Raw genomic sequence first — 25861 nt, forward strand, 5'->3', positions numbered from 1 at the left:
AAGCGATCCATGTCAACAACAAGTGCTCCAAGTGTACAGTGGGTGCTCCATGTTCAACTTCAAGTGCTCCAACATCTAATTCTTCAAACACTTGTTGAATCTTCAGTATATTTACAACCTGAAACATTCTGATAATATTTGTTAGAAAATGTAAATCAATACTCAACTTATTTCAAGTGACAATCACATCAAAATATTTTCCAACATGTTCCCTGAGTTCGACCCCGACTTAGTTTACTATACTATTATCTTAGTAGGTACACTGCCTATAGGTGTAATAGTAGATAAGTAGTTAGGATATAAATTTAAAGCCAGAAAGGTATAGTCTGCACTAACATAAAGTTTTTTGGTTCCGCTATCGGGGAACGACTATTTTAGCTTTTAATTTAATTGCTTTAGATTAATCGATCCTTTTTGTGGGGTTAAACCTGCAAAAATTTAATTTTTAGCATTAGTTTTTTTGTTTGAATTATTGAACCCGGGACGTGAGCACTTAAAGTTCACAACGTGAGCGCGGTTGTTTCACATTTTGTTTCGTTTTTGTTTACTGTTTAGTTTATCTGCTTCCCCACAAGTTCGTATCATTACCACGTCGTGGTGAACGTTCAGTAGGAATTTTTAGTTAGTTTTTGTTCGTTTTTACGTTTTTATTTGTGTTTTTGTTGCTGTACTATATGACCTGTGGATCTAACACCCCATTGACACGACCACTTAAAGATCCATGGTCATGTTTTCATAAGAAGAAGGACAAGAACGTAGGAGGATCAAGTAAAATTCTGAAATAAGAGAGAAAAAACGAAATCTTTGAGATTACTCCTATTAAAAAAGAATCCGGTTACGAGCCCGAATCAGAAACCGACAAAAGTAGTGAACCTGAAAGCGAGCCAAAAAGCATCATGACGGACATTGCTGGCATGATGATGGAGGCCTACAAGAAAGGATTACTAGAGGACACCGGTCTTGGACTTGTGCAACCTATAGTTCCCGCTACTGCTACCTTCGAGCTTAAGGTATGTATCCTTACCGTACTAAAGGATATTCCATTTTTCGGAAAAGACCATAAAGATGTATACAAGCACCTCGTTGAAGTCAATGACATAGCTGGATATTTCAAAATTCCTAATGTTCCTCGAGAGACTGTCTTGCTTCCGATTACTTTTAAAGGAGTAGCTAAAGACTGGTTGAAGGCACTTTCACCAGGCTTAATCACCACTTGGGCATAAATGCATGAAGATTTCCTCCAGCAATTTTGCCCACCATCTAAAGTTTCTAAACTCAAGAAGGCCATAGAAAACTTTGACCTACAAGTGGGGGAGTTCTTATATGAGGCTTGGGAGAGGTATAAAGGGTTAATAAGAAATTGTCCCCAAAATGACCTAAATGAGAAACAAGAGATCTCAATCTTCTATGATGGGGTAAACATCATGACGAGGCAACTCCATGATTCGCAAGGACCTTTAAATTAGAAAAATCCCATTGAGATTAAAGAATTAATCAAAGAGTTTTCGAAGCATTCACGGGAATATCACAACCCTCGTAATGATAGAACTAGGGGGATCAAGAATGGTGCTTCGGAATATATGGAGGCATTAATGGCAATGTTAAGTAGCATGGATAGAAGAATGACAAAGATAGACCAATCCATTCACGCGATACGTGTGGGCTGTGAAAATTGCAATGGTCCACATTTGACGAAAGATTGCCATTTGGACAAGAATGGGAATAGGAAGGCTCAAATATTACTCTAGTGCAGACCGCTACGATGAAGATTGAAGGAAGCCAAAGAAGGAATGATTGCCTTACGATTAGTTAAAAAAGCAAAAAGAAGAGAAATATAGGGAAACAAGCCGAGGATTTAACCAAAAAGAACAACCACAACCTAAAAAGAAAGTTGATTTGGAGTCCATACTTACTAGGTTCATGGAGGCTTTAGAAAAATGTCACGGTGCAACTGATACTACTATGAGAAATCATCAAGCTTCCATTAAAGACATTCAGACTCAACTTGGTCAATCAACTACATTGGTTAACGAATGGTTACCTCCACTAGTTCCCGATAAGAAACTGCCACCACATGTCATGGTCATCACTACTGAAGAAGACACGATTTCTGAGTTCTTAGAATCCTTGGAAGAAGAGATAAAGCAACCTGAATCACAGCCAAATCGGATAAAAATCAAATATAATAATGTTGCTGAATTACTGACCTCAAGACGTGAGGATTCAATACTCATGACGTAGGCCCAGTTTGGGCAGGAAAATTTTGCTGATGTTCAAGCTTATCAACCTCCACTACCATTTCCTTCTCGAGGCAGAGTTCACCTGTTGGAGCAAGATCATATCAAATTTATGAAACAAGTTAATGATATTCCTATCAATACTCCTTTTATTGAATCCTTGGAAAAAGTATCCAAATATGCCAAATTTCTTCAAGACTTACTTGACACTCGCCAAAAACTAGAGAAGATCCCCAAGGTAGTGCTTAGTGAGCATAGTTCTAAGTTTATTATGGAAGGTATACCAAGGAATATGGGAGATTCTAGACACCTTACACTTCCATGTGAATTCGGAAACAACATAAAGACATATGCTTTAGCCGATTTTGGAGCAAGTATAAATTTGATGCCCTGTTCATTTTATAAGAAGCTCGACCTTCCAGAATTGAAAGCTACTAGAATGACGATTCATATGGCTAATCATTCAGTGACTCATCCATGAGGCATAATCGAGGACATTTTGGTAAAAACTGGAAAAATTGTCTTTCCAATTAACTTTGTGGTGCTAGACATGAATGAGGATAAAGATGTCCCATTTATCCTTGGACACCCTTTTCTTAATACCGCACGAGCCTTCGTGGATATTTGCGAGTCAAAACTTACATTGCGAATGGGGGATCTGGAAATGACTTTTGGAGTGGTAGACGGATTCAAGAGAGATTGTGCTTGAAATAAAGTATTCTTTATGGATGAAGAAAACGAGTTTGAAGAGTTGGAGAAATTAATTGAACAAGAAATTAGAATAATAGAAAGGGTCAAGCGTACTAAGTCTAGAGATTCGATTCCAATGGTTTTTGAAGTCTTTCTTATAAAACTCCAAGTTCTCTAGTTAGTGAGGAGAGTGAAGAAAGTTTTGTGTCAAGTGATGCAGAAGAAGTATTATACAAGACTTGATACAACCAACTTTGGATGAGGAGAATGGTGATGTTCTAGAGCTACAAAAAGAAAAAGGAGAATCGGTACTTGTTGTGGAGAATAAAGGGGTACAACGAAAGCTCGAGGAAGTCGATTCTAAGGTGCAAAAGGAAAATTCTAAGACATCATATTCAAGAAGGGTGCAAGCGTACAAGAAAAGATAGAGGGAACGATAGGTGATATTGGTGATCGAATGTCCAAACAGTAGAACGTAAGGCGGCACGGAGTCCGACTCATGACTCCAACAAAAAGAAGCGCTTCTTGGGAGGCAATCCGAGCTTGGTATGCGTTTTTCTGCATATTTATTTAAGTTTTAGGATAAATAATCATCAAGGTCATCTTATTTTAAGGATAAGTAAAAATCAAGTGTGGGGTTTTAATTTAAGGAATGGTTGATTTTTTTAAAAAAATGGTTTTTTTGGTCAAAAACCTCGATAACACGATGTGGTAATAGGCCCACGGCGTGATAAAATAATTTGTCATGATTCCACAGCACACTTCAAAATTCACGACATGACGTGAGCTATAAAACACCGGTGGGGGGGGGGGGTGCAGTTATAAAACACAACTTTCAACTTTTTGTCACATTTCTTTAAACCACTCGAACATCCATTTTCGGTACCCCACACTCGATTTCTCCCTGATTTTCTGCTAATTTCTTCAAGGTCCTCCCGATTGCGTGTTTATTCTTCAATTTCAGTATATTCTAATCTTCTTGATTTTGCTAATTTTGTGCATTTAGGGGCTAGGGTTTGTTCATAATGGAAAATACCGAAATTGAAGTCGATTTTTAGTGAACTAGTTACTGCATGTGTGGTTTTTGAACATTAGAATGCTATTTTATAAAACCTTTGGCAAGATTTTGGCTTTGCGATGCTTGATTTTGGATCGATTACGACTGTCGTTCACGGCTCACGACGTGGTTTTCGAGCTCACAACGTGAGCTCTGTTCAATTAAAATTATGTGGGTTTTGGTTTAAATTGTGATCTTTGTTTCTTCATTTGGGTTTGTTTCTTGTCTATTTTGCAGAAAATGGCCACAAGGAGAACCAATGAGCAATTTCACGGAAATGTTTTTGACCTTCATCCATTGTACCAACTTCTGATCAACATGCCGCAAAGTGTGGTGACAAATTTCAAAAACTAGGTGGGTTGGTTATATAACAGAGAATTCACTATTTCTCCTAGCATTTATTGGGTCAAATTAGGAGAACTCGGACTCAAGCAATTCAAGGAAGCAATCAAAGGCTTCTGCATCAGCTCAACTTGCTAGTTCTGATTCTGCAATGAGAAACCAGTCGCCTTTGATTACATCTAGAAATTTTAGGGCTATTTTCGATGAACATTCTGTTTACAATGACTCCATCCGTCTTATGATCAAGTTCATCTCCAATCACCCACTATCTGGACCTTTTGAAGCATTCATAAATGTGGTTCCACTTTCCACATTATTCAAATGCGCTTTTTCAGCGTACCGCCCCCTCACCAACCTTCAAGAAGTTCATCTAAACTTAATGGATGATTCCTTGGTCATTTTGACCAAAGACAAGTTTCTTATTGCCATTAATCTTTTGGTGCATCCCTCTACCAAATTCTTTTCACCAAGTATGACGGACATCACCTCTACTCCCTACCAGATGGGATAACAAAAAAAGCTTAAGAGTATCGTCGAGTTTAAGAAGAATCAGCTACCTGCGGTCTGGAAGTTGTTTGCCATTTCATGATCCGCAGTCTATCAAGAAGAACCGGAGGCACCGGCAACATGGGCCTCAAATTACTAGAGTTATTATGCAGAATATTCACTGGTCATGACGTCAACTATGACCAAATTCTATGGGATGATTTTCTTCAATACATCCCTAAGGAACATCCAAAAGAAAACCCAACAGAGCTCAAGTTTGCAAGGTTCTAGCCTCTCTGCATTTCGGACCTCCATCAAGACGCCAAGATCAGCATGGGTAACGACATCAAGTTCTTTGCTACTCATACTCTTAGAAGTTACGAACCCTCTAAAGATCAATCTCTATTTGGACCTAATTGATGCTTACCCATTCACATCCTGACTACTGTTGGACTTGAGACCAAAAAAGTCACGGATCATATAGAGGCTACAGAAGGTATTGACCCATACCTTCCTACCCCACCTCTACCTAGTCAGCATATACTAGCCTCATCAGCACCCAGCAAATCAGAGCGTACCCCAGCCCCATCTTCTACCACTCAATCAAATCTTCCTTTAACTCAGCAACTTAAGCTGCTGGTTTCATCCAAGAGAGGCCTCGGAGCAAGGCCAAGAAAAGTGACACATCCGCTAAAAGTCCAGCAGTCAAGAAAGAAAAACTCTCACATAAACAAAAACTTAGACACGTTGTGTCTTCAGATGATGAATCTGATTTCCATCGATCTCCTGATGAGTCTGATGATGACTCAGTACCAATCCGTATTCTCAAGAAAAGAAAAACAAAACCCTACTCTAGCCAAATGCGATTGCGGACCGATACCGCACCCTCTCAACAAGCTCTAGTAGTCCTTGGGGTTCCCGCAAACCCATTTGCTACTACCCTCTCTAGCCACTCAAGCACACAAAGTGTGCACGTTTCATCACATCGTGGAGACTCACCCTGAGCTAAATCCGAAAGGATTTAATTGTTTCTTCTCTCCCTAAGATCTCCAGGGCTTCCAGACTTCATTTCTTTCAGGAACAAGAGTTGCGATCCATTCTAGACCTTGTAATCCAAACACCACAAACACCTTCCCAACTGCAGGGCAATTTTTCAGCTCATGCCAGAACTGAGCCAAGGCCACACTTAACCACGGGTCAAGGAGATCGAGGAAGCACAGGAAATCCTACTCTACTTACATCTTTTACAAGTGGTTTAGGCACAGTGAGCACAAATGTGCAATGATCCATGCCCTGAGGGACACCTCAGTGCGATATCAAGGACTTGACGGTTATGATTATGATGATACCTTTGCTGGAGATCCTCCCAAGACAGAGTCTGGTATCAAAAAGTTTGACGCGTTTCGAAGGGCAATACAAGCAAGAAGAGATCAGCAAACTAAACAGCTTCAGCAAAAGGAGCAGGAAATTCAAACTGTGGCAAAATACTGGGCAGGCGCGACAAACAATGCCAACACCGTAGCCACAATTCTCAAAGTCTAGAATTGGATGACCGAAATGGTTGAGACCATCCGCAATGCTCAGTCCATTAAAGATACTACAGTTCCATCCAAGCACCCTCCAACAAATGCTGTTCAAGATTCTCAAGAAGAAGGAACCACAATCGAGATCAGTTTCGCACCAACATTTGGTTTTGATGACATTGACCTCAATGCGGTCAACCAACCTGAACCTTCGGATGATATGATGATGATCTTCGACGAAGAAGAATCAAGTGGATCGCAACATTCCACCTCCAAACCCAAAGAGAAGAAGAAGAAGAAAATGGTTGTCTCCCACAAAGAATTTTTGAGCCTACAAGCCAAAGTTGATCAAATTATGGCTGATGTATAGTCCACTCCACCACAAGACGCTCTAGGTCCGCACACCTTGATAGACCATATTGAACATCTTGAAGCCAGAGAAAGGCTAGCTGCTGAGAGAATCTCTCTCAAAGTCGAGATGAGTATCTGAGCCTTGGATACAAGCAGGAAAGTTGATCATGCACAATTCATTACCACAGCGGAGAAACTCATCTCAGAGGTATTCACTATAAAAAATGAACTCATTTCAGCCATCATGGACCAAACTGCTCATTCAAAGAAGCTTGTTGAGGAAACTCAGAATGCTTATATGTCCGCTATTTCTATTCTTCAGTCAACAATCAATAGCCTCCGCAGATCCCCCTGTCTTCGAAAGATCATGGTTAAGAACTTCTGAAATTAACCAAGGAAATTCACCGACCGCTCTTCAACACCGCAATCCCCAATAATCAATAGCTTGCTGATGCACTCAAAGCTCAATTCAATGACGTCTGTGCAAAAATAGATGGTCTTAAGAAAGGGCTTGAGGAAGCACTGGTTGCTCCTTCCTCAAGAGGGGGAAGTGAAACCATGATTCATATCGCATTTATCACCAACATTCATATCAACACTCAAAATCTCCCATCATCCATGACAAAGTTCCCGCTCCGCAACCATCTCCCAAACAGAAGACTCCTATGCCTTCTCCTCATCAGGCTCCACTGCAACACCAAGAAATAGTTAAAATTGATCAACCTCTCACTTCCTCACATCCGGAGACTCCCCCACATTTAAAAGCATTAGCCTCTCATATGTCATCTGAAAACTCCCTCGAATCTCCTGTAACCAAATAGAAGAAGATGACTGGAAAGCAGCGAAGTTTGCTGACTTGCTTTGGAGGGAACACGACTTTGACATCACAATGGATGAACCCCTCATTAATTCATGGATCAATCGTAACCAAAGATTACAAGATGACGATTACAAACCATATCTCACCTTTGCGGAACCCCCTTTTGATGGCTATTTGGACATCCCCATTTCTCCCAACGCAAAACACTTCACAATCTTCGAACCCTTTGACCAAGGCATTCCCGATAATCAGAGACTGCAAATGGAATTTGAAAGAGTTAACAGATTTCATGCAAGCATGGATCTGAAATTGAAAAGATCTGGTCAAACGACAAACGATCCACAACGAAGAACTACAAGCCCAGGAAGTTCATGAAATCAGAGTTTGTTCAGTACACTCTCACAAGAAGGAACCATGACTACGTCCGAACCCAAGCATATTTTCGTTGCATGAACCCAGAGGAAATCTTTTTTATTGCTAAGGTTTTTCAAAACAAGTGTAAGAAGCGTCTGAAGATGAAGATTGCATACGAACGGGCTTGTACGTTTCTAAAAGAAACTATCTTTGACTTTGCTAGAATCGATGCAGATATCCACCATGCCCTCGCATAGAAGTACAATCTTCCTCCCCTCGAACCAGCTCTGGTGCTGATTGAAGGTTTTCAAGAGAGATCCCTTGGAGCAATCAACTTCCCAGATCTTGGAGTCATCTTTAAACGCAAAAATGATGAAACTAAATATTTCATCCCAATGATGTCTATGAATCTTATGACCCGGAAGCAATTAGAGATTACTCAAGTTGCAGTGCACAAGTCTAAATACAAGTAAAGTTTGAAATCTCCAGGAGAATTATTTGGCTTCGTGAAATTAGAAAGTTCTGGTGGATTCTGATCAAATTTCTACAATTTGATAAATGAAGGGAAGTTGAAGAGGTCACTTAGGGGGAAATTGTTGGAACATAAAAGTGACCCTCTTAAATTTAATCATACTGCATCTGACTCTGATCCGAAATCAATCTCGTCCGCAGTGAAGTACTGCAACTACAACCATCGTCATCAAGTATTAGTTCTTAGTTTTAGTTTTTATAAGTTTTATTAGAATACTTACTTTTGTCCAGTGTGCCTTGCATGGCCACAGTAGAACAGATAGAACTTGTAATCCTAGAGGCTCTATAAATAGAGCTCTCTTTCTGAATGAAAACAACTCTGTAATCTCTTGAATGAATATGATTGATGCTCCTTACAATAGATTCTCTCTCACACACACTTCTTCTCTTTAACTTTCTCTCTATTCTCTAGCCTTCTAACCTTACACTCCCACATGCTCTCCTCTATTTATATGGACCTCCAGCCATACACATGAGTACAGCCGCACACCCTGTGTACGTCTGTACAGACGTGTACGGCCGTACACACAAACCGAAAACACATACAACATTACATAAAAATATATTTTCCTAGAAAAGCAAAGTATAAACCATATTTTTTGACCAAACAATCTCCCCTTTGGTTTATAGCTTTCTTTTCTAATTGTTCCAACAAACTCCCCCTAAAAAGTAGCTGGCTTTTTCTTGTTAATCTTCATTGGGAGCTTGGCTTCAGCATTAATCTTCAAATTTCTTCACAACATCAAGATGAACACATGAATCTTCAATAAATGAATTCATCTTGAGCGGTTGGGTTTTTCTTCAAAATTTGACATTGATCGCACGTTGGGTGAGGAGGCTTCTTGAAAAGATTCTTGAAAGATAGCTCTTTCAGCTTGAGAATCTTCAGGGAGAACATCAGAGAGAAATAATCTTTTGGATCACTTCAGCAGGTTTAAGATAGCAGCAGACTGATTGAGGAGGCTTCAATGCAATCCGTCACATAATCTTCAATTTCAGCTTCACCTTGCTTCTTGGGTTGAAAGATTGAATGATGGAAGAATAGTCTTCATTTCTTGCTCCTTCGAATGAGAATTCTTTGATGCTCACGAATGAAGCCTTAGCTCAGAAGATCTTCAATACAGTCTCCACGAGTCTTATCTACGCCTGAAATCACTTTTCAAGACAAAACAAAACTAAAAGAAAAATTAGCACACAAAAAAATATTTTTTGATTTTTGGTATTTTCTGGAAAAATAAAAACAGAAACAAAAATATTTTTGGATTTTCTGAACAAGAAATAACACTATTTTTTTGTTTGATTTTTAAATTTTTCTGATTTTTGTTTGATTTTTGATTTATTTTTAATTCCCCCCCTAAAATTTGTGCATAGAGGAAAACTATGAACAAATTTAATAAAATGATATCTAACTTTAAGAATGATTTGGGATCAAAGTTTTTAGACAACCTTTATCCGCTTGTCGGTACCTTCCATCTTCACGTCTTTGTCTGATCGATCGCCGGTATTGTTGTCCACTTAAACACGAAAAATTGTGACAAAATTAGGACATACTATAAGTGACAAGACAATGTGATCCTGAGTTCCTAGATATTATATCTGATCCTAAGTTTCTAGATACTATATCTTAAGGACCATTTAGCTGACGATGACCAGGGATATTGTTGCCCACCTAAATTGAGCAGCGAGATCTATAGACAATCTTTGAGTGTTCAATTTTAATTGATTGGAACATGTTTCCCGCTTCCAGATATGCCCCGGTAATCAAGGACTTCCAGAGTACTCCTTACATTGGATGAGCAGACCATCATTAGGGGAGAAGACAAATTCAGAGTATTATCACTTATAGTGCATATGCTGTGTACCAGGTCGGATTGTTAGTCGCGCAAAGGAGACAACATATGGCTAACAGATAGGAGGAATTTCATACGTATATATATATATATATATATATATATATATATATATATATATATATATATATATATGTATAATATGCAGAGAAATTGATTTGCATATGTTACAGTCCAGGTCGGATCTGTTCCAATCACGCAGAGGAGGTGACATATGACTAACAGATAGAAAGAAAGAAAATGATTTTCTACAGACCTAATTTATTGGAATTTACCAGTCGCCCCATCAATACGGGAATTAAGGACAGAATCCGAACATGGAGGAAAAGCTAAACCATGGTTCCAGATACGGGTTCATTTAATGTGACGAGTAGATTCCCATATATATCTCCCTGCTCAACCAATCCAAGCGTCGTATTGTCAGGCTGAACGGATCTAACTAGGTCAAGATTTGTCAAGTCTATAGATTCCTTAAGTTCATCTGCACCTAGTCAAGTCCGTTAAATTCTTCGTACCTACCGACGCATCAAACCAGAGCATAGACCCTTTAACTTTGGGTACGTTACGCAGACTCAGTTTGCGTGTTATCACTCACTTCCCTTCAAGCACATTCTATAGGCAACATTTTTTTTAATTTTCTAACGTTTATATATATATATATATATATATATATATATATATATATATATATATATTTAAAATTTTAAAATTTTTATTTTGTTTTTATTTCTCCCCCTAAATTTGTGCATAGGAGAGAAACGAAAGTAAATGCGCAAATTTAAACTATCCTAAAACAAAAATTAGTCTTTAAAGCGAATCAGCTTAAGATAAACTCAGGAGTATAGAGAAGAAAACTCAAACCGTAAGTCACCGATTGAATTTGCATCCAGAAGGTCTGAGAATAGCACGCGTAATCTCAGAACAGATCCGAAAATTCTTCATGCCATTAAGCACAAACATATGATCCCTTCCTTTCTTCCCTTCCCGCAAAGGACACATACTCTCAAACAAATGTTTGAATGTCGTACAATTGAGGGATGTCCCCTATCAAGTGCCAGGAACAGCCACCACCAACAAACCGAAGTCTGATGATATGCCTCCATAGCTGCTCCGACACAGAGCGGGATTAGTTGGTCTTTGGAACCCAATCCATTTTAAAACTGGGTCGACCTTTTTCATCCTTGCACGGTACTCTCTCCCATGACATATCTTGTTTATCACAAACTGAAGATGAAGAAATATTAGAATTATTTGTTGATTTGGGAGAGTGAGCCTTCGGAACCCATTTGTAGTTAGGTTTAACCCATTTCTTTTTCGATCTGATGGGTGGCTCAGCACTTGATTTTGAACTTGATGTCGGTCGTTGAGATGACGTTGATTTTGGCTTCAAGGCAGCATCTCTTGGATTTGGCTTCTTTGCCGACATTCCCTTCTTGTTCTTGGGATTCAGATTCTTAGCCTTGTGGGTTTGATTCTTGGCCTTTTGCGCATTCCAGTCACCATTGTCTGAACGTGACCTAGAGAGGTTTCTTTTGGAAAATCTCCCTCTTGGCGTTTTCTGCTAGCCATGTGTGTAGTAGGGAATGTATGCGCGATTTGGACAATTTCTGGCAATGTGTCCAGGTGTTCCACAATGAAAACATGTTTCTTCACTGTGGAGTTGTTTCTTCCTGCCCCTGGTGGCGTGTCCATGCCTTGTCTCTTGTTGTGCCCACATGCACACTTGCAACAAGAACTCTGTTGCATTGGAATTGGTGGCCTGTATTTCTCAATGGCAGGTTGATCAGAAGCAGTTGAGTTTGAAGCAACAAATTCAGAGTTCAAGGAGATGTTGGTTTGTTCAATGGTGTTCTCCTTGTTCTCATCCTCTGCTACTTTACCTGCACATAAAGTAGAAGCATTAGTATCTTCAACTTGAATACCTCCTGACACAAATCCAGCTGGTTTGCCATATCGAAGATGTACCTCCCTGTCAATTTCGTCCTGTGTCATAGGGATGGATGTGTAGTGATGATTGAAAGGTGGAGGAACACTATCATACCCTAGACCCTTGTTTTGATTTTCTTTGAATTTTAATTGGGTTTCATATAAGGACTCGACTGTCTGACTTGACGCAGTATAATTTTTAAAACTAATGTCTGTTTTTCCACACTTAATTTTTAAAGCGTCAAGTTCTTCAGTTACAGCAACAAGTTTTTCTTAATGTGATCATAATTTTCACACTTGTTGCTGTAATCTTCTTGGAGTTTTCGGAAATCCTTGATTTTGGTTTCTAATTGAGCTTTTAACGGTTTCTGACCTTTCCTTAGAGTATAGACTTCATATTTAAGGTCCTCATTTTCCCTTTTTAGCAAATCAAATTGTTCGCGAAGAAATTTAATCGTAGCTTTACAAGATAGAGTACAAGAAACTTCATTTACCGGAATTGATGTGGAACTCATTTTTTTATATTCTTTTAATTTATTTATTTATTTTTATATTTTTAATTGCCCTTTGACTTAAAAACCGAGAAAGTCAACCTTAAAAGTCAAATTTAAAAAGTCAAACTTAAAAGCTAAATTTCAAATTTTGAAAGATAAATGAAAAAGTCAAAGTTTAAAGTCAAAGGTCAAACTAGAAAAGTCAAAGTCAAAATTTAAATAAAAAGTCAAAATTAAAAGTCAAAAATTAAAAAATAAAATTTTTGGGTTGAAAATGGAATTTTAAACTAAAAGGAAATGGATTTTTGGGTTAAAAATGTCAATTTTTCGAAAATAATAACCGAGAAGGAGTCTTTAAGAATTAAAGACGGAAGGAAAAGAACATCAGAGTTGCTAGAGCAGTTGGTAGGCGTTGTGATGTTGAACTTAGGGACCCGGGTTCGACTCTCGGTAGCCCCAATTCCCCTTCCCCTTTTTTTAAATGCGAAGGCTGAACGCTGTTGATGCTGAACGCTACCGAACGAAGAACCGAGGCAGCATATTCCAAGGCACACGTCCGAGCCGCACACACCAAGCCGTACTCCTTCAACCAGCCGCACACCTTCAACCAATTCGCGAAAAAACGGCGTTTTTCACCCCTTTTTGCTCCAAAACTCGATCAAAAACTCGTTTTAATGAAAAATGCAAAGAAGTAATCCCCCTTATTTTTGCGAGATCTATCCAAAAACGCTATTCTCTTTTCAAAATAAGATCAAATAAGCTCCAGATCTGACAAAATTGATTGATACAACCAAGCTCTGATACCAATTGTATGTCCCCAAAATTGCTTGTGTATAAATCAGATCCAATTGTTGGTGCGGAATCCCAATCAATTGGTTGATGTCAGATCAAATATAGAAGAGAATGAGAAGAAAAAGAAGAAGATGAATCTATGATGTATTGAATGAATATGATTGATGCTCCTTACAATAGATTCTCTCTCACACACAATTCTTCTTGCTAACTTTCTATCTCTTCTCTAGCCTTCTAACCTGACACTCCCACATGCTCTCCTCTATTTATATGGACCTCCAGCCATACACATGAGTAGATCCGCACACCCTATGTACAGCCGTACACAGGGTGTGCGGCCGTACACACGTGTACGGCTGTACACACAAACCGCAAACACATACAACATTACATAAAAATATATTTTCCTAGAAATGCAAAGTAAAAACCATATTTTTTGACCCAACATCAAGTGTGTTTCTAAAAGTTTTTCTCTCAACAGATGCAACAACAATTTAGGAACTGATCGCCGAATGAGTCGTAGAGTCCCTAAATAACCTCGAAACCAATATAAATGTTGAATCCGGACTAGGAGGACGAATCGAAGAGATAGTACTCAGGGTGGTAATGAAGGTTACCTAAGGGCATGTACTTATAATGAATTCATATACTGTAAGCCCTAAACCTTCTATGGAAATGAAGGAGTACTAGGATTGACTCCTTGGATTGAGAAGATGAAGTCAGTATTTGAGATCAACTTTTGTGCTGAAAATTGCAAAGTAAATTTTTTTGCTTGTACCTTCTAGGATACAACATTGTTATGGTGGAAAATCCATGTCAAAACCATGGGAATTAGCATAGATAATGCCATCTACTGGGATGAACTAAAGCAACTTATGATTGTTGAGTATTGTCCTAGAGATGAGATGTAAGAGCTAGAGCAAGAGCTCTGGAACCTTGCCATGCAAGATGCAAACATTGCAGCTTATACCAACTGCTTTAATGTTCTCCCCATTTTTTGCCCCAACCCTGTCACCCTAGAGCACAAAAAGTAGAAAGGTACATATGAGGAGTAGTTCAACCTATTCCAGGGTTGGTCACTGTATCTAGACTAAAACCGTACAACAACGCTAAGAGGCTGGCCTTTAACCTAACTAGTCAGGAAATCCGCCCAGGCAATATAGTCCAGAAAGCTAACCTTCCAATGTTTGGAAACAACAAAAAGAAGTCTGATGATGACTTAGGACAACCACACAGGAGCAAACAAGACTCAGGGAAAATTTACGTAGCAACCGTCCCATCACCCACACCATTTAGACAATATGCATGAGAGCTTCCGCTATGTTAGGAGTGCAACTATCACCATGAAGGTGCATGTAAAGAGCTAATATGCATTAACTATGGTAAGAGAGGCCACTCCACTAGGTCCCGTTGGATCTGACCCACACCACAAACCCGAGAACTAGAAATTGCAACTGCTATGAATGTGGAGAAATTGGCTACTTCAAAAGAGATTGTCCTAGATTGGAAAATCAAGGGAGTAACGCTCACGGAAGAGCATTTTTCATCGGAACAAATAACGTTACCCCACTCCTAGAAATTGGTACGTCCTCACTAAATAACTTGCGTAAAAATTAAAATGATGATATAGTTTTGTGAACAGTAGATTTAATCACTCGTTAAAACACAAAACTGATAAAAGCTATGAAACACATGTTAATAATTATTAGGAGGATATGTATGTTAAATGATTCTATAAATAAATAGTTTTAGAAAATATCATTTAGCTCTATTACGTAGCTCTCATCTGAGTCCAACCGTAATAGGGAAAAATCATATGGTTGAAAAATTGTTTAGCAACATGTAACAATATTCCCCAAACTTTTAGATAACATTAAGTAGAACTCGTAGTAACACTATGAATCCCTCGAGGATTCTAGAATGAATTTTTTCGAAAACCCTTCGAAATATCATAAGGATTCGATATCTTTTCACTCTATGTTCTAGTAAGTACTTGACTGATGTCGCTACCACTCTATGTTCCAGTAAGTACTTGATTGATGTCACTACCACTCTATGGTCCAATAACTTCTTGACTGATGTTACTACCACTTTATGTTACCAGTAAGTACTTAACTGTTTCTACCACTCTATGTTCCAAAAAAATACTTGTTTGAGGGTAATATCACTGCCACTATGTATCATAAATTACTAGTCGAATGACACTCTTAGTATCTCTCACAGCAAAAATCAAATTGGTTCTAAACTTAACTTCGAAGGTGAACCCTAAGGATTCGATTACTCTCTATAAAACTAAACTATAAGGATAAGCATAGTACTTAGTTGTTACTCCGCCCAAATTATCCTAAGTAAAAACTATGTAATTATATATTTAAGTATGATATTTGAGCGATATTAACATAAATCCTAATTCACTAAAATTCTCCCAATAGTGCATCTATGTTGACACTGTAAGACGAATTTCGGGGACGGAATTCCTTAAACGGGGAGATAATGTAACAATTACGAAAATTGTTATCTATCGTTAATCGCCAAAAGTAACAAATGTCAAGTATAATAGAGTTAATACGTAATACTTACAAAACTATGACAAAATACAAGTTTCGTATTAAGATAAATAGGAAAAATCAACTGAATCCTTCATAAATCGTAAAAATTAGTGCGCCAAAAGATATATATATAATATTTTGAAAGTACACGTCAAAGTGATCCCGAAAATATAAATTTAATAGAAATCCGACTTCGTATGAATTAGTTATGAATTTTATAAGATATAAAAATCAACTGGGCACACAAAATTTCAACATCAAAAACCTACGAAGAGAATGGTTGACTTCTATCTAAAGTCACCAAAAGGAGAATCGTAGTAGTCCTCGAGATAAAAATTTTGAGATAAAGAACGCCAAAATCTGAGTCCGTATGAAAGAGAGATGATTTCGCAATATCATTAAAATCGTATAAAAACAAGGGCTAAACATAAATTCGGAACTAGCCAATGCAACCTAGAGGAAAGTTGTGGTACTTGTCAAGACCTACACGTGGATACAAAAAACGTCAAGGAAGTTATGGATTTTACAAAATATGCATTTTGTGCGGCTCACAGTGCACGCGCTTCTAGAAGGACAAATGGACAACTAGAAAGCTGAAATGTGGCACCCCAGACAGCACCCATTTGCACGGCACATCGAATGCACGACGCACACACCTAAAATTTTTCCTACAAAAGGCTGTTGAAGATCCCTCATTCCTCCACAACCAATATGCTTCCTTCTCTCATTTTTTCATTCAAATTTCTTATAAGATCTTTAGAATTTTCTACATTCATATATTTTAGCTATCGTTAAGCTATACCCTCGTTTCTAGACAATCGTGAGCACCTCCCGAGTTTCGGACTTTCGAATTCTACCCTACATTAACGGTTTCACGCTTCAAGGATGAGTTCACGGCCCCATTTTCTAAACCTTTTTTGGGGGGATACGTGTTAATTTACCACAAATCGCTATATATCATTATTATCGCCGCGTTATAAATATTAATATTACACAATATATTTTCTATCGCTACTCTGCCCAAATTAGATAATATATATTATACTCTATCGTTACATTGATAAACTCTTAGAATATAATATTATACCTGATAGATACTCTACCCAGTTTTCATAGATAATACGATAACTAGTCGTTATAATGGCCAAACCTCTAGGGTAACTTAGTACCTAGCCGTTATTTTGGAAAAGTCTCTCCTACAACATTATACATAATCATTACCCTACCAAGCTCTCTTAGATGATATTTAAACTACACCGACTACACTAAACTCAAACGGAAAATAGTAGTATATTATGTCATCACTTTGCTCGATTCAAACGGATAATAGTGGTATATTATGTTGTAACTATGTTGAACTCAAACAGATAATAGTATTATATTATGTTGTCACGCTTGAATCAAACAGATAATAGTGGTATATTATGTCGGCATTACGCTCAACTTAAACAGATAATGGTATTATACTATTCCATCATTACGATTAATTCAAAATGGATAATAGTGGTATATTATTTCGTCACTACACCCGATTCCAAGCCTATAACTATAGTATGTTACGTCCTTACTCAACTTGAATAAATATTATATTACCACTCTGCTAGGTGGGAATATCCATTTAAATATAATATATATTAATTATAATTATATAATAAAACATTCAAACTCCATTCACGAGTATATAGTAATATAAGAAAAGGTTGGATTGTATCCAACTAACTTACATTGAGTTCATTCTCGATTAGCCTGCTCTTAAAAGCACTCATTTCCTTAAGTATACCCCTAAGATATGGATGCACTAGTAGTATATAAGATGAATGGGAATTACGGAAACCTTGGTACATATGAATGATAGAACACTATCTTCAAAGAATCAAAATACTTTTACAACTTAACAAAGTTTTATACAAAAAGTATTTTCAAAGTATAATATATAAAACTTGTGAATTCACCAACATCATGATGACCTCTCAAAACCACATGTATTCCTAGGAAACCGAGTGACAGAAAATAGCACCTTCGGAAGCAGTGGTTGAAAGACAAAGTTATTGAAAACTTACTATTGTTATTGCTATGCCTAACTGTTAAGACACCTTTTGTGGTAGAAGCACTAGTACTTCCAAAAAAAATTGTGAGATGTTTAACCTATAAATGGAAGTGATATTTATGTTACATATTGTTTTGTACTGTTCAATGTATGTTCAATAACTGTGATCCAATATTCTAACGTCGCGCTGCCTGGTGTTTCACCCACTGGCTGGGGGCTATGACAATGACGCCCTACGACATCAGAGAGCCAGAGAAATAGAAGCTCCCGGGCCAGATTCCTGCCCGCGACTTTCTTGGTTTCCACTAGAAATTTCTGTAATTTAAGCTACAGTTATTTTATTTCAAGTGTAACTTATATTTATGTTCATAGTCGTTATTATGAACCTGTAAATAAAGATTATTCAGTAATTCCAAGTGATTATATTGATTAAACTACTTACGAGAATGATTTCTAGGCTGGATTTACTTGATAGATCTTGATGTAGACATTGGGGTTAGTGAGGAATCTAGACTATCATTAGTCACTAGAAATATAATACGAAGACTTATTGACATTCAAACCTAGGTCAAATCAAAGGAAAAGCCAAGTGCTAGGGAGAAACGTCACTAAAATTTCAAGTCATCCACTTTTAACAAGTGAGTGCATAGTTACTTTCAACTTACACATAGATACAAGTATTCTAATTGTTTAAATGTTATGTGTGTTAAGTCATTGGATTTGGTAGTTCTCCATGGACTTCTCTCTTTAGCCCTTTGTATATGTTCATAAATGGGTGTGCACCTCCAGATGGGCGGGGGCCGGCCTCCCATTCTCTTATGTTATTCAACATTTATTAGCGGTTGGGTGACTAGTAGGGCTAACAATATTTCTTTAGCTTAATGCTAGGCCAATACCTTGGTTAGCTTCCTATTCAGCCAGTATGCCTCTTTTCACATCTTCCCTTTCGTTAATTTATCCTTCAATCCCAAAAAAGCAAGAATGAATGACCAAAACCGACCCAATTTCCTTATTTTTTTATTCCCGACACTTTCCTCCCATTATTGATCTTCACTCTAAGAGAGCAGGTCAAAGCCAGATAATAGGTAGGAGCATAAACTGAAACATTCTGGAGCTACAAAGATAGTTATTAAATCGTTAGCACCACATAAAAACATTCCTCCTATAGTAGCTGTTAATACGAATAAGAGAAACTCTGTTATACTCACTACATGAATTGCATAAGCGGGCAAAAATCTTTAGAGAAGAAAAGTTCACAGAAGGTTGAGAAGTAGTACGCCTGGTTCACCAGGTTCTACCACTGCTCACTCGTAGGGGTCCGAACCCCACATCGGAAATCGATAGGAATTCCACGGGGATTGCCTTCTCTTCTAATATATGTATATGTTTTTATTTCATTATTTTGTTCTTAATATATTTGTGTAACATGATATAGCGACTACTTGATTAAACTATGTATTTATCATACTTAAAAAACGGTTAGGTAGTGAATGGATGTATGAAATAATAAATGAGAGGTTGTGATAAGTTAGTAAAAGGCTGTGTGAAATAATAAATGAGAGGTTGTTATAAGTTAGTAAAGGGTTGTACGAAATAATAAGTTGTGACTTGCTGTGTTGTAACCAAAGTACTATAGTACTGTTATGTTTATGCAAAAGTACTATTGTATTGTTGTGATCATCCAAAGTACTAACGTACTATTATGCCTAGTTATTTAAGGAATTATAGATAATGATCGTTGTTGATAAAGATCCTTCAAGGGCGATCCCTTAGGATTATTATTTTAAGATTTAGAAATGAGCACAACGGGATTGGGGAAATGGGTTATTTGTTTATTGTGAAATATATAATTAAAAATTATAATATTGTGGGTTGAATCCTTATGTGCTCACCACGTTTCCCAACCTGACCCAATCAGTTTATCTGTATCAAAGGTATCGGTACAAAGGTACAAGGATAGTGATCCAATGATAGATTCAAGGATATAAAGGCCACCAGTAGAGTAAGATATTGTAAGGCCTGTACAACTTCTGCATTTACAAAGAATACACTGTTTTAAAATAAGAATAAATAAAAAGGTCTTTTATGACCATGAAAATGGGGATGTCACATTTGAAGTTATACCTTCTTCATCTCTTTATGTACAAATTCATGTTTCACATGTTTCTTAGGAGTTGAATTCTATTTTCATCTTGATTTAGGATGAGGGTTTTGTGTTCTAAGCAAGCTAAGATAATTATGTTGGTTTCTAACTCAAATCCATCATCTCATGGTAGATTTGTTATCGGAATTGCTAAATATCCACAAACCTTACATTCTTCCATTGATAACGATGATGTGATAATCTAACCCTTATATGATTCCATGACAATTTAGGAATGTTTGATTGCAAATCGCCATAGAATAACACAATTTAAACAATGGTAGAATCATTTGTTTAGATTATGAGATTTGGGGACAAGTATGAGTTATAAACTTTAATGGTGCTTGGTGGTATTATAAGAAGTATTTATTGTTTATGATCATGGTTCTATGTTTTGGTTTGTTAATTTTAGGTCAACATGAAGAATCATAACAACCTACTATGGTTCTAATGATTGTTGGTACAAAAGGGCAAAATGGGAATAAAATAGAGAAACCATGTTCTTCAGTTTAATCATGTTATTTGGATGGTTGAGAAGATCATCATACTTAATTATGTTGTTGCATTAGAATCAGTGTACAAGAAGGAAGTGTTTGGTAAAGTCATTAAGTTATTTCGTCAATTGAGTACTTATTCATAATTTGGAGCTTAATGACTAAATGGTGCAAAAATCATTGGGAAAGATTTATGAATTAAGTTGAATTAATGATATGATCAGGACTTAATTGAGTATAAGGGAAGTAGATAGTCCTTATTATATCCATAATAACCTTGTTTGAAGTTGGTGGCCATTAGAGGCCTAGAAAACAATTTATAAAGGTTTTAGTACACTTTTTCAAAAATAGGTGTACATCAGGGTTGACATAGGGGCGTGTCAAAATAGGCATAAGTTACACATGGGCATGTTAGGAATGACATAAGGCGTGTCACTATATTGTAATCTAACATGGGGCTATGTCGAGTGTTTTGTTAAGTGCATTTTGTTTGTGGAAAACCTAGTGAACGATCCCTGGTTGCCCTCAAACTTTAGATATAAGTTATTATAAATTTGTAACACCAAGTCCCAGGTATATACTACTTTTGTTGTTGTGGCTTTTCAAGCCCAAGGAGGTATATTTTGGCCATGAATGACAGCTCCTACAAGCAAAAACCTAATTTCGGGGTTTGTACCCCCTATTTAAGGGAAATGATGGCTAAGGTTTGCACACCCTCAACCTCCATCACCTCCTTTTCACCTTCAACAAAAACCCTAGCCTCCATTTTATCATTTGAGAGTTTTTTGGTGGTGTTTTGCTGTATTGAAGAAGAAGAATAAGCTCTTGGTGCATAGACCCAACAAGCTAACCTTCTCTCCTCATCCTTGCTTATATTCTGTGACATCCTCAATTTTCACGATATGAAAAGACCTTTTGTTTGTGCTTATTTTAAAATAGAGTATTCTTTATAAGTGCTGAATGTGTCCCATAAAAAGTATTTCCAAATAAAATGCTTTTCATTGATTATTAAAACTTGGGATTTCATAACTAATACAAAACATAAGCATAAGCATAGTCATTACAAGCCTTACATTAACTTATTGTACAAATGGCCTAAACTCCTTGAATCTCTTAGTGGATTGTACCTTTATATTGCTACCTATGATACAAAAAAAATCTAAGTGGGTTAGGCTTTGGAGTCTGGTGAGCACATAGGGTTTTCAACCCATAATAATATTATTTATTTTTCTCAACAAACAATATACCCGATTACCTGTTCCCGTCATTCTTACTCTTTGATCTAAAATGCTAATCTCAAGAGACCTACCGTAAGGAATCTTTGTGAGTAGACAATACTACTTCGAGGTATCCATGGCAATATGTGTCAATAAGGAAACCCTACGGGGGATAGAGTACCCAAACGAACAACTTTTCTTTTCCCAAAAAAGTATTATCATTAACACTCATAGGTGGCAAACCTGCTAGTGTTCCACCAGATTATCTAGAATAGTTAGTGGTCGTCATCTATACTCTATTAGATCAATGGTCCCGACAGTACATATATTACAATACGTGGCCTCTCACCATTATTTTATTTTCCCAAAACCCTTTACTACCCAATCTAAATTTAAATACTCCCTCTGTCCCAAAATTATTTTCTACAGACGAAAAACACACAGATAAGAAATCATTAACTACCACTAACTTTATTAAATGAAATGAAAGTTTTACCCCTTTGTTGCATTTAATTTTGTGGTAGGTGAACTAATAATTAGGGGTATATTAGTTAAAGATAAATTTATTTTTTATAGTAGGCTATTAGAAGTAGGCTTGGTGCGCATGAATATATATATATATATATATATATATATATATATATATATATATATATATATATATATATATATATATATATATATATATTATGGGGTATTTTGGGGGAACTCACTAAGATTTAACTTACATTTGTGGATTTTAATGTTTTCAGGCACTTCAGATGATCATCGTACACATCCTCCTACTGATTTATGTTTTGTTTAATGATTTTGATACTCTGAATTCTATGGTGTTGTCTAGGAAACAAAGTTTGATTATTCTATTGATTTTATAAAAACATCATTTAAAAATGAAAAAAAAAAAGAAGAGGAAGTTTATTGTGGCCTTTGGGATGGTACAAAAGTAAACAAGCTTATGAGGAAGATCTAAATGATAAAAATATTAAAGGGGTATTTTTGTTAGTTTTAGTAATTTACTATGAAGTTTATAGGTAGTGGTTGAAGGAAGATTACCATTGAAGAATAATTGATTGTAGGAAGCTAGAACCTAAGGTGAGTTACCGAGAACATACGTCCCCTACTTACTGATTTCTATTTGATAAGTTTTACTTAATTTTCATTGTATGGTACTTTATGTACCCATGGATTGTTATGTGACCTAATTGTGCATTCATGAAATGTGTTTTTTGAAATGTTTTAATAAGCAAAAGAACGGAAATCTTGGAAAAATCTTTTCATCATCCTATGTTTGCATATTAATACAATGATGGGTGTGACTATGAGATTTCGGGGTACCCAAATAGGCATTTGTTATTGTTGTTGTTGTGACTAGATTTCAAATAATCCTCACATGCACAAGTAGAGGCTCGTTGCCCCTCATGTGGCGTAGGTTGGATAGCCTCTAGTGCCTTGATTGTGGATGTAAGGGAAAATTTGACAATTTCGTCTGTCATATTGACTATGAGATTGACATGGGGTTAGGAATAGATGCATGGATATAATTGCATTTAGCATGAAAATCTTATACATCTTTTGACATTGTTGGAATTTAATATTTCCGCTATAATTCAACTACAATGTTAATTATAAATTTTTGGGAGGATGAGTTCAAGTATTGGGATTTTTATTCCTTACTTCAAAGGAGTTGTTTCTTGGGTAGCTCACTAGACATTTCATTGTCTAACTTATTTTGGATGTATGTTCAGATTGAGAGGCTTGATGCTTAGGAGATAACGTGGATTTTAGAAGACCCCGACATGGGGGGAACTTGAACCTTTGTTATAATACCTAATAAACAACCTCGCTCCTTTAAACTTTTTATTTAACTTTTGGGGACCGTTGAACATTTCCACATCAGTTTGAAACTTTTCAACTTAGAATAGTTTACATTTTGTTTGAAACTGATTTTACAATGGGGCCCTAACAAGGGGTGTTGCACTATTTGACTATTACACGTAAAAATGCACCATGAAAACAATAAAGGACACAGATGACGGATTAAACCCTACCAATATGCCATACAGGACAAAGCACTATACAAGAAACAGTATTTATTGTCGTGGTTAAAATGTGTCAACAAAGCTGCATTTGAGGATGTCATTCAAGAACTACAGATGGCATAGGCAGATGGGGGCCAGTACACAAGTGTCACTCCCCTAGATCAAGGAAGGCGGAAACATTCGGAGGTGGAGGACTTCATGTATAGTATTACAACGAGTGTATAATAGTGCTCAAAGTAAAACAACCATCATAAATATAATTGAAAAAGTTACACCATAGTATGAGTTTACATGTTTCTAATTCAATTACAAAATGATGACCAAAAACGAAATGTTTGACGATTTAACATACCATCCTCAAGAGCTGTAGATTTCCTGTTTCACTGTTTTCCTGACAATACAAGTAATTTTAAAAATGTCAACAATTGAGTTAGTGAGTTCATAAGCTTTTGTATGAAGAGTTTGAAAATCCTTTGTTTATGAATGTATTTCATACCAAGAAAAATCCCTTATTTTCCTTAATAAATGTTATGTAGTCTTAAATCCCAAGACCGAGTGTAAGTGTGTTCCGAAATTTTAACGGAGTGTGCAGTTTTAAATAGATAAAACCCTTTTTAAGATAAAATTTCCCGTAAACATATAGTTTTGTTAACTCCCTATGTGAGTCGCTATAACCATACTATGACTAGATGACCTGCTACAACGTTTGTCAGACGTTTAGAATTTTTATGACATTTGTCACCCGTAGACCTGCTGGTCCTGCTGTAGCTAGCAGCAATGTGTGGGGTGTCAATACCAATATAGATCTATACACAATTATCATGCTCTCCCTAAGGGACTCTGGTTATAACTTACAGGAATTTAAACCTGTACTCTAGGAGTACAATGAAGACGTGTCTCACAATTTACGTTAACGAGTTTACGTGTAGTATGTTTAGTAATGCATAACTATGCTCCTTATGTTCCATCTTGTATGTTTGTAATGCTAAAGGACTCTTCCATCTCGAGATTGCCTTTTGTTAATAAATTGTAACTCAACAGAAAACGTGTGTAAAATATGAAGTCCTCAAAGACGAACACTTTGCTCAACATGTTACAAAGTGTTATGAAAGTTGTAAGCTGCAAATTAGTTTTTAACCCTTTTGCACTGTTTTTGGAAAAATCATAGAAAACTCATTCGAAATCGAAAACCAAATCCGTAAAATCTCAAAGTTTAGGAATTGTTTCTAGTTTGTTCAAAAAATTTATTATGATTTTTAGAAGTCTCTAACTTCTGTAAAAACGTTCATATTCATAGACTGGTCCGGATTTATTTCTGAAATGATAGACAGTTTTGTAAATATCACCATAAATCGTGAAAAATTAGTATGGAGATGTGAAAGTAGTCATTTTAAAGGTAAAAACCTAAAATAATCGCATATGAAACATTTTTGAAAGATATTAGGTTTAAGATAGTCAAAAAAGTCTGTGAATAGGACTCAACTTTCTATGAAAAGCTGATGTATGAGTTTGAGTGATATTAAGGAGTGTTAAGTTGTATCCCCCCTCCCCTAAAACTTGTAGAAAACATAAAAATGTAGGGGTATGAACTCACCTTGTGTGATTTCTTTGCAGTGGACGATGAAGAAGGTGAAGCTCCAAGTCCAGAATACTTGGGGAAAGCTTAGGAGTTCAAGGAATCTATGGACAACATGATGATTTTCGAGTAAGAATCCTGGTTTAGAACTCATTGAGTGATTAATATTCAAGATGATTGACGAAAGACTTACCAAGGTGAATGTGCATGAAATTTCTTCTTGGGGCTTGGTCGACTTCTAGAGAGATAAGAGAAAAAGGAAAATGTATGTTGGAGCTGCACTTGGGTTTTATAGTGAAGGTTGGAAATCCAAATGATTAGATTCGAGAAAGATAATCTGATG

General features: G+C 36.7%; 1 non-coding gene across 1 annotated transcript; it reads right to left on the bottom strand.

Annotated features, from left to right (window-relative positions):
- Nucleotides 1-1271: 1271 nt before the first annotated feature.
- On the bottom strand, nt 1272-1378 carry LOC111892917 (small nucleolar RNA R71). Its single transcript, XR_002850733.1, has one exon. It is a non-coding gene; the product is annotated as a small nucleolar RNA R71 (small nucleolar RNA).
- Between the last annotated feature and the right edge of the window lie 24483 nt (nt 1379-25861).

This window comes from Lactuca sativa, chromosome 3, assembly GCF_002870075.4.
Source record: "Lactuca sativa cultivar Salinas chromosome 3, Lsat_Salinas_v11, whole genome shotgun sequence".
NCBI classification, from domain to species: Eukaryota; Viridiplantae; Streptophyta; class Magnoliopsida; order Asterales; family Asteraceae; genus Lactuca; species Lactuca sativa.